The sequence below is a fragment of the Elephantulus edwardii genome, unplaced genomic scaffold, assembly GCF_000299155.1.
Source record: "Elephantulus edwardii isolate Elephantulus edwardi_28Jun2011 unplaced genomic scaffold, EleEdw1.0 scaffold00352, whole genome shotgun sequence".
Lineage (NCBI taxonomy): Eukaryota > Metazoa > Chordata > Mammalia > Macroscelidea > Macroscelididae > Elephantulus > Elephantulus edwardii.
Window position 1 is genome coordinate 1500102 of NW_006400102.1, and position 10928 is coordinate 1511029.

At 39.8% G+C, this 10928-nt stretch overlaps 1 pseudogene; it reads left to right on the forward strand.

Annotated features, from left to right (window-relative positions):
• The first annotated feature begins 10219 nt into the window (after positions 1 to 10219).
• LOC102875786 overlaps positions 10220 to 10928 on the forward strand; it is a 10789-nt pseudogene continuing 10080 nt past the window's right edge.

Genomic DNA, 10928 nt, shown 5'->3' on the forward strand with positions numbered 1-10928 from the left:
TGGGATGGGAGTGTCAGAGACAGTGCGATTGGCACAGGACAGAGTGGAGTTTAGGGCTGTTGTACATAGGGTTGCTATGAGTCGCAAGCGACTCGACGGCACATAACAATAACAACAACAACATTCAGAATCACTGTTGCACCTTGCTGTGCATGCAAGATCCTGGGCTGGCCCTCAAGGGTCCTAAGTATGGTTCCCTCTGGGCAGTGATATGAGTAGGGCTTGACATCTACATGATCTTTTTTTCTTTTAAAAAGTATCTCTGAAACTTGGAAGTTTTTTATTTGAATGATTTGGCCAAAACAGTCTCTTGTAAATAAAGAAAAAGAAAGAGGCGGAACCATTTCTTTTGAACAAGAAAGAATTCTGCCCTAAGAGCCTATGAGAGAGAGAGAAAGAGAGAGAGAGAGAGAGAAGGAATAGATATAGATAGATACATAGAAATGTTGTTGTTATGATAGATGGTGAAGAGATTGAGATTGTTAACAGCTTCAGTTTGCTAAGCTCCACAATCAACACTCTTGGTACCAGCAGCCAGGAAATCAAAAGATTTTGCTGTAAGGAACATCTCGAGACTACTGAAAAAAAAATTATGTCAGTCTGCACTTGATAACATGCACTTGATATGGGCCACGGTCTTTGCAGCCACTTGCTATGCATCAGCAAGCTAGACAATGACTAGGGATGATAGAAGGAGAATAAATGCCTTTGAGCTGTGGTGCTGGAAAAGAGTATTGAATATACCATGGACTGCTAAGAGAACAAACAGGTTCAACCTGGAAAGGGTGAAAGCAGGCTACTCCTTGGAGGCAAAGATTCTGTAACTCCGTCTGGCATACTTTATTTTATACACACACACACAAATGAAATGGACTTATTAGGTTTAAAATTTATCACTAGATGGTATGGGAAGGGAGAGAGGAGGAATTAAACAGATAACCCAAAACTCAAACATATTGCCGTCATGTTGGAATCAATTCATAGCTGACCCTCCAGTGGGATTCTGGGAGCTATAAATTGCACAGCAGGAGACAGCCCATCTTTCTCCCAAGTTGCTGGTGGATTTGAACTCCCATAGAGGCATAGTCTTTGAGTTAGCAGCACAGCTTCATACAGACTACATCATCAATAGAAAATAGACATTTATTAAGTTGGTTTAGTTGGTTTTTCCCTTTCTTTTTAAATTTCATTAATTTCTGCATTAATTTTTATTGGTGTTCTTATTTGTCTTGCTTTCTGTTTATTTTTGCCCTTCTTTCTCAAAGTGAAAACTTAGATTATTGATTTAGACTCTTTCTTTCTAATACATGCATTCACTGCCATAAAATTTTCCTCTAAGAGATGGAGCAGTCAGGAAATGAGTAGTATTGTATTGGGCAAGTCTGCTGTCAGGGATGTCTCCAAAATGATGAAGAGCAATGGTGTCAATTTGAAGAGCAGAGTGCACCTAATTGAGACCATGGTCTTCTCAAACTTCCTGCTATGCATCAGAGAATTGGACAATGAATAAAGATGATGATGACCAATGGATAATTGCTGCACATGGCCTCTCAAAAGAACAAATATTTGTATCTCTCTCTCTCTCTCTGGGAAACTGCAGCCTGGATATTCCTTCGATGCAAAGATGGCAAAACCTTGTCTCTCATACTTTGGGCAGGTAACTAAACAAGGCTACTCCTTGGAAAAGGACATCATTCTTGGAAAGACAGAAAGGAAGTGAAGGAGAGGAAGACTCCATTGAGATGACTTGATATAGTGACTTCAGCAATGGGTTCTACTGTGTCAGAGATAAGGATGGCATAAGATAGGGAAGCGTTCAAGTCTGCTATTCATAGGGTTGCTATGAGTCATACTCATTCGATGGCACCTAACAACAATTATGTGCTGAGACCTGTGGTTGGATAACCAAAGGGTAAAACTGTGGTCATCATTTCTGAAGCTGAAAGAAGTGAAGAAAATATTCAACCCCTGATTTATAATATTGCAAGATTCTAAGGTCAAAATATTGAATTATGCAGGTAACATCAAAAGAATAAGGAAAGAATACAGAGTCCTGTATAAAAAAATATTGGTTGATACAGAATCATTTCAAAGTAGCACATGATCAAGAACTGATGATAGTGAAAGGAGTTCAAGTTGCATGGAAGGAAACAGCAAAAATTATCCCCCTAGAAATTAATGGAGTACCAACTGAGGTGCCTCAAAAAATAAAGAAGCAGTCCTGGATATGCTCATTATCCTGTGTCAAGGTATTTGGAAGACAGCCAACTGACTGGAAGAGCTCTATTTATGTTCTTATTCCAAAAAAACGTGATCCAATGGTGTGGACATTATGGAACATTATCATTTATATCATGCTACCAAGCCAAAGATGGGTAACTCTATTCTGCGGCCCTCAGGCCTGCCTTTAATTGTTTTTGGTGAAACATTCTTCTAGGTTTTGTAACCCTAGTATGTCCACTTGCTGTACAGAGGTAACTTGTGTTTGCTGTGAACCCAAACACCGTGACATGGATGAGTCAAATGTGAGAATGGTCACCCATGGTGGACAGTATTTGGTGGAGCTCCCGATTAAAACAAGCTTGGAAGGAGTGGCATCCACTTCTGTAAATAGCTTGCCTCTGGAAACCCTATGAAACTGGAGAAAGGATGAAAATTATACAGGTGTCCAGAACTTTCATTCATAGGGTCGTTATGAGTCGCCTATGACTCAATGGCACTTAGCAACAACAACAACAGCATAGAGAGAGAGAGAGAGCGGTTGGCCAAGCAGACAGAAAGTCATGCTCCCATGCCAAAGGTAGATGACTCTATTCCGCAGCCGTCAGGTCTGCCTTTAATTGTTTTTGGTGAAACATTCTTCTAGGTCGTGTAACTCTGGTATGTCCACTTGCTGTACAGAGGTAACTCATGGTACTGTAAAGTCAAACACTGTGACACAGATGAGTTAAATGTGAGAATGATCACCCATAGTGGACAGTGTTTGGTGGAGCTCCCTGACTAAAACAAGCTTGGAAGCAGGAGTGGCATCCACTTCTATAAATAGCTTGCCTCTGGAAACCTTATGAACCTGGAGAAAGGATGAAAATTATACAGGTGTCCAGGACTTTCGTTCATAGAGTCACTATGAATTGCCTACAACTCAATGGCACTTAACAACAACAACAACAACAACAAAATCATCATTTATATGACGTACAAGTAAGAGCTTGCTGAAGAGTACTCAAAAACAGCTGGAAGAATATGTTGGCCAGAAATTTAAGTTGGATTCATAAGAGGCCATGTAATGAATGATATAATCACTAATGTCAGATGTACTATTGGTTGAAAACATAGATAACTAGAAAGAAGTTTACTTGTGTTTTATTAACTACAAGAAGACATTTGACTGAGTGGATCAAAATCTAAAGTTGAGAGGAATGGGAATTCCAGAACACTTTTATTTGTGCTTGTGTGAAACCTGTATATAGACTATGAAGCAGTTCCATGGTCTAAAATCAGGAAAGGTGTGAGTCCTGGTTATCTCCATACATAATCAATCTGTATATTCAGCAAATCATTTAAAAAGCTGCACTATATGAAGAGGAATGTAGCATCATGACAGGAGAAAGACTTATCAACAACCTGTGCTATACAGATAACACAACCTTGCTTGCAGAAAGAGAAGACAGGAAGCACTTGCTACAGAAAATCAAAGTGTAAATTTTTTAATATAGGTCACATCTCAACATCAAGGAAACAAAGATCCTCACAAATTGATCAATAGTCAACACTATGATAAGTAGAGAAAATAATGAAGTTGTCAACAATTTCATTTTACTTGTATCCACCCACGATCAACACCCATATTGCATTGGGAAAATTTGCTGTCAAGGATCTCTCCAAAGTTCTAAAGAGTAACAATGTCAGTTTAAAGACTAAGGTGTGCTTGATCCAAGTCATGATCTTTTCAGTTGCTTTCTATGCATCTAAAAGTTGGATAATGAATAAGGATAAACAGAAGAAGAATTGAAAATCCTTTCGATTGTGGTGTTGGCAAATAGTATTGAATATTCTATGAATTGTCAAAAGAATAATTGTCATGGAGGAAGTGCAACCTTACTGTGGGTATGTTGTCAGGAGGAGCTAGTACTTGGAAAAATAATATCACACTTGAAAAAAAAAAAGAGGAGTGATAGAGAAAACCCTCAATGCAGTGACAGCTTAAATATGCTGAAAGCTGTAAGGTTGGTACTGGATAGTACCAAAATTTCCACCTGTTTTCTATGTAGTAACTGTGAGTCATAGTCAACTCCACAGTACCTAACAAACATAAAAAACAATGTCAGTATCTACACTGAATGTGAATGGTTAAATGCACTAGTAAAACAAAAAGAGTAACAGAATGCATAAGAAATCAAGACCCACCAACATACAAGAGACAATCTTAGAGACAAAGTGTAAAGATCAAAGTGTGTGTGTGTATGTGTGGAAAGAAACCGCACAACCATGAATTTTAAAAAAAGAGTGGCAATATTAATTTCTGATGAACCAGACTTCAAAGAAAAAATTATTATGAGACAAGGAAAGGCATTATAAAATGAATAATTAATAAACAAGTGGACATAACTATATTTAATATCTACATATTCAATGGAAAGAAAGTCCCAAGGTATGTATGTATGTATATGTATGTATATATACATATCTCAAACTTCAATAGATTTTAAAACACTACTTATGCCTACAATATGAGAAAACCTCAATACACCATGTTCAATGAAGGGCAGAACAAACTGAAAGAAACTCAACAGACAAGAACTAAACACTACAAATAATCAACTTCATCTTTATATGGAGCATCCCCTCTCCCCACCAGTGCCCTAAAAAGAGCACAATATATATTCTCCAATGCACATGGGATCCCTTTCCATAACGGACAGTATATTAGCCTCCATAAATTTTAAAAAAATAACTGAACACATATTCACACATAGATCACAGATCAAGGGGGAGAAATCCAAGTACATGAAAATAATAGAACACCTTGCTTCAATAATACTGGGTAACAGATGAAATTAAAGAGACATTAAAAATGTCTTGAAACAAAAATGAAAACATTCTAAAGTTCTGGTGTATAGAAAATCCAGTGCTCAGACATCCATGTATAGAAATAAATGTGCCCATCAAAAAATAAGAAGCAAAATCAACACCTTAACACAGTATCTTAGAGAATAACCAATAAGCAAAACACAGTCTACAGATAAGAGGAAATAATAAAGATTAGAAGAGAAATAAGTAAATTAGAGTAACAAGACTAGAAGTTGGTTCTTTTAAAAAGACTGACAAAACCCTCAAAACTCATTCATTGCTTCTGAGTCAGAACCAACTCCTAGGTGACATCCCAGTGGGTTTTCAGGATGCTGTAAATCACAGGGAGGAGACTGCCTATCTTTCTCCCACAGACCCTTAGGGGGTAGTGGTTATTTTGTGCCGTCAAGCTGATTGCAGCTCATAGTGACTTTATGAATAGAAGATCTGAACCTGGCACTATCTTGTGGTATTCTCACCATCTCTATACTTGAGCTCATTGTTAGTCACTGTGTCAATCCATCTTGAAGATCTTCCTATCCAGCTTTCCAAGCATGATGTACTTTCTCAAGTACTGGTCCCTCCTAACAACAACATGTCTGAAGTATGTGAGACAAAGCTTCACCATCCTTGCTCCAAGGAGCACCTTGGTTACACTTTTTCCAAGACTGACCTTTTAATCTTTTGGCAGTCTAAGGGATATTCAGTATTTTTCTCCAAGACAACTCAAAGGCATCAGTTTTACTTCTGTCATCCTTAGTTATTGTTCAACTTTCAGAGGTATAGCAAGTACCATGACTTGGTTCAGGTACACATTTTTTTTTTTTAAAAAATATGAAACGCTTCACGAATTTGCGTGTCATCCTTGTGCAGGGGCCATGCTAATCTTCTCTGTATCGTTCCAATTTTAGTATATGTGCTGCCGAAGCGAGCACTCAGGCACACATTAATCTTTAAATTGACATCCTTTCTCTTCTTCACTTTTGAGAGATCTCTGACAGCACATTTTGCCAAGGCCATGTCTTTTTATTTAACTGCTAGTAGAGTCAAGGGTATTGATTGTGGATTCAAAAGTAAGATGTACTACTTGACAACTTCATTCTTTTCTCCATCTATCATGATGCTGTCTATTGGCCCAGTGGTTATTATTTCTGTCCCCTTGGTATTGAGACATAATCCATACTGAAGGCTAGTCTTTGGTCTTCTTCTCCAAGAGCTTCAAATACTCTTCACTTTCACCAAGCAAGGTTTTGCCATCTGCAGGTTGTTGAGGAGTTTCCTCCAATCCTGATACCATGTTCCTCTTCATAAAGTTCAGATTCTCTTATGATTTGTTGAGGATATAGACTGAATAGGGATGGAGGAAAGATACAGGCCTGAAGCACACCTTTCTAGATTTTAAACCATGTAGTGTTCCCTTTCTTTTTTTTTTTTTTAATTTTTTTATTTTAATGAACATTTACAGAGATTTTGGATTTTCATTCATTCATTCATTCATTGTTGTACTTTTCTCCCTGCCACCCCTCCCCCCAGTTCGCTCCTCTCCTTGAAAAGTAAAAGAAAAATTCCTTCATTGGTATATTCTACTTTTACAATGATGGTCTTGAGCAGTATTTGTCCTTATGAGACAGAGTTAATTCAGTTAGCATACTGCTTTCCAGCCTCTCCCATGTTATATAGTATTTTTTTTTAAAATTACTGTTGCTGAGTGCTGCATAGTATTCCGTTGTGTGAACATACCACAATTTCTCAATGCATTCATTGGTTCACAGACATTTGGGCTATTTCCATTTTATTGCTATTGCAAATAATGCTGTTATGAACATCACTATACAAATCTTCATTTGTGTTTCAGTTCTAATTCCCTTGGGGTATATTCCTAGCAGTGGAATAACAGGGTCATATGGAACTTCTTTGTTCAGCTTTTTGAAGTAAGGACAAACTGCCTTCCAGGGTGGTTGTACCATTTTACAATCCCACCAATAATGTATGTATGAGAGCTCCAATCTCTCCATATCCTCTCCAGCATTTATTGTTTGCTGTTCTGTTTAACTTTGCCACTGCTACTGGGGTGAGATAGTATCTTACTGTGATTTTGATTTGAGCAACTTTTCATGTGTCTGTTGGCCATCCACATGTCTTCCTCTGTGAAAAGTCTTTCCATGTCTTTTACCCATTTTGTAATTGGGTTATTAGTCTTTTTCGTCTGGAGGCCCAGTAATATTCTGTAAACATTTGTAATGAGACCCAATGGCTGAGATGACATTGCCAATTATTTACCGCAGTCGGTAGGTTTTCTTTTCACAATATTGGAAAATCTTTTTATGTACACAGAGACTTAATCTTCAGAAGGTTCAATTCATCAATGTTTTCTCCTGGTTGTGCATTTCTGGCTTTATTTGTCAGCCTCTTTATCCCATAGGCTAGGCCTCCTAAGCAGGGTTCTGTTTTGTCTCTTACGATTTTCATGGTTTGAGGCTTTACCTCTAGGTGAACTTGATACTTGGTGTTAGCTGCCTGAAGGAAGCAGTCCAGTTTTGCCAGCACCATTTGTTGAAGAGATTGTTATTTCCCCATTTAATAGGTTTTATTTCATGTTGAATACTAGTTGACCATAAATTAAATGGGTTAATTTCTGGATTCTTGGTTCTGCTTCATTGGTCTCCATGCCTGTCATTGTACCAATACCAGCTGTTATGGTTATCACAGTTGTGTAGCAGGTTCTGAGATCACAGAGTACTGTGTGTCCTACTTAATTCATGGTTTTCAGAAGTACTTCGCTTATTCAGATTTCTTACCTTTCCAAATAAATTTGCCAATTGCCTTTTCTATCTTTTGAAAAGTAAATCTGGTATCTGTATAGAGATTGCATTACACATATAGATTGCTTTTAGTAGGATTGTGATTATCACTATATTGAGTCTTCCATCCATCAATGGGGAACATTTTTCCATTTACTTAAGTCTATTATTGTTCCTCACAGTAGTGTTTTATAGTTTTGTTTGTGTTTTTTTAAGGTGTCTTTTGTATCTCTAGTTAAATTTACTCCCAATTAGTTCAATTTGTATATGGCTATGGTAAATGATATTGCTTTCTTAGTTTCCTTTGCTGTGTCTCCTTTGTTAGAGGAATTCCACTGATTTTTGTATATTGATCTTGTATACTGCCACTCTATTAAACTGGTCTAACAGAATGTTTTGTTGAGTTCTTGGGGTTTTCTGTATACAATATCTTAAGGTTTGCACAAAGGGACAGTTTTATCACCTCTTTGCCATTTGGATGCCTAGCAAATACTTCCAATACAATATTAAACAGAAGTGTGAAAGTGAATATCCTTGTCTGGTCTCTGTTTGCAAGGGACATATCTTTAGTCTTTCTCCTTTGAGGACAATGTTCACTCTTTGTTTTGTATAAATACTTTTCACTATGTTGAGGAAAGTCCTTTCTATTCCTCTTTTGCTGAGAGTTTTAATCAGGAATGGGGGTGGATTTTGTTGAAGGTCTATTCTACATCATTTGACAGGATCATGTATGTAGTTCTTTTTCTTTGCTTTGTTACTGTGGTGATTTACATTATTTTTCTTATGGTGAACCATCCTTGCGTATCTATTATAAATCCTACTTGGTCATGATGAATTCTTTTTTTAAGTTCTATTGGGCAAGATTTTGTTAAGATTTTTGCATCTGAGAAGAATGGGAATCCCAGAACACTTGATCATTCTAATGTGAAACCTATACTTGGACCAGGAGGCAGTGGTCAGAACGGAGCAAGGGAACACTGCATGGTTCAAAATTGGGAAGGGTGTACGCCAGGGATGCATTCTATCTCCATACCTTTTCAACCTGTATGCAGATCAGATTATCCGGGAGGCTGGGCTCTATGAGGAGAAATGTGGGGTCAAGATTGGTGGAAGATTTATCAACAATCTGCGTTATGCAGATGACACAACCCTGCTCGTTGAAACTGAGGAGGACCTGAAGCACCTGCTGCAGAGGGTCAAGGACTGCAGCCTCCAGTATGGATTGAGGCTCAATGTCAAAAAAACAAAGATTCTCACCACTAGACCAATTGGTAGCATCAGGATGGATGGTGCAGACACTGAGATTGTTCACAGCCTTAGTTTGCTTGGCTCCGCAGTCAACACTCTTGGCACCAATAGGCAGGAAATTTAAAAGGGCATTGCGATGAGAAAGTGTGCTGTTAGGGACCTCTTCAAAGTACTGAAGAGCAATGGTGTCTCTCTGGAGACTAAGGTGCGTCTGATACAGGCCATGGTCTTAGCAATCACTTGTTATGCATCAGAGAGTTGGAAAATGACCAAGGAGGATAGAAGGAGAATTGATGCCTTTGAGCTGTGGTGCTGGAGAAGAGTGTTGAGAATACCATGGACTGCAAGGAAAACAAACAGATTCATCCTTGAAAGGGTTAAACCGGGTGGCTCCTCGTAGGCAAGGATTCTGAGGCTCCGCCTAACATACTTTGGACATGTTGCGAGGAGGGACCGGTCCTTGGAGAGGGACATCATGCTTGGGAGGGTGGAGGGACAGCAAAGGAGGGGAAGGCCCTCTGTGAGGTGGATTGATTCAGTGACTGGGATAATCGGGATGGGTGTGTCGGAGACAGTGCGATTGGCACAGGACAGAGCAGAGTTTAGGGCTGTTGTGCATAGGGTCGCTATGAGTCGCCAGTGACTCAATGGCACATAACAACAACATATTCATGAGAGATAATGGTTTTGGTATTAGGGTCATGATTGCTTCACAGGCATTTCACTTTGGGGGTATTCTTTTTTTTTTTTTTAAATAATTAGAATTGGAGACAGATTTCCTCTGAATGTTTAGCATAATTCAGTGGTGAAGTCCTCTGGGCCAGCACTTTTTTTGGGGGGGGAGGGGGAGTGGAAGCATCTTTTTATGACCTGTGTCACTCTAGATATGATGTGAATATCAAGGAATTTGTCCATTTCCTCTAGATTTTCAAGTTTACAGAGTACAGCTTTTCATAATATTCCAATATTATTAATTTAATCTCATCTGCTTCTGTTTTGATGTCACCTCTATCATTTCTTGAGTTATTTGTGTTTTTCTTTTCTTTTGTTAAGTTTGCCAATGTTGCTATATTTCGGAGCCGTTGAGTCGGTTCCTGCTATTCCGGCGCCTCCACTCCGTCTCCTTCGGGTCTCCTGTGTGTGCAATGGACGGCATTGTCCCAGACATAGCAGTTGGTACCAAGCGGGGATCCGAGGAGCTCTTCTCTACCTGTGTCACCAACGGGCCTTTTATCATGAGCAGCTCGGCCTCTGCAGCCAATGGGAACGACAGCAAAGGGGGACAGCAGGAGCTCGGGCGCCCCGTCGCGCGTGGTGCATATCCGCAAGCTGCCCAGTGACGTCACCGAGGACGAGGTCATCTCCCTGGGGCTGCCCTTTGGAAAGGTCACCAACCTGCTGATGCTGAAGGGGAAGAACCAGGCCTTCATTGAGATGAACACAGAGGAGGCGGCCAACACCATGGTCAACTACTACACCTCGGTGGCGGCCATGCTGCATGGCCAGCCCATCTACATCCAGTTCTCCAACCACAAGGAGCTCAAGACCGACAGCTCCCCCAACCAAGCGCGCGCCCAGGCTGCCCTGCAGGCTGTCAACTCAGTCCAGTCAGGAAATCTGGCACTGGCCGCCTCAGCCGCTGCAGTGGATGCCATGGCCGGCCAGAGCCCCGTGCTCCACATTATCGTGGAAAACCTCTTTTATCCCGTGACGCTGGACGTGCTCCATCAGATCTTTTCCAAGTTCGGAACTGTCCTGAAGATCATCACCTTCACCAAGAACAACCAGTTCCAGGCGCTGCTGCAGTAC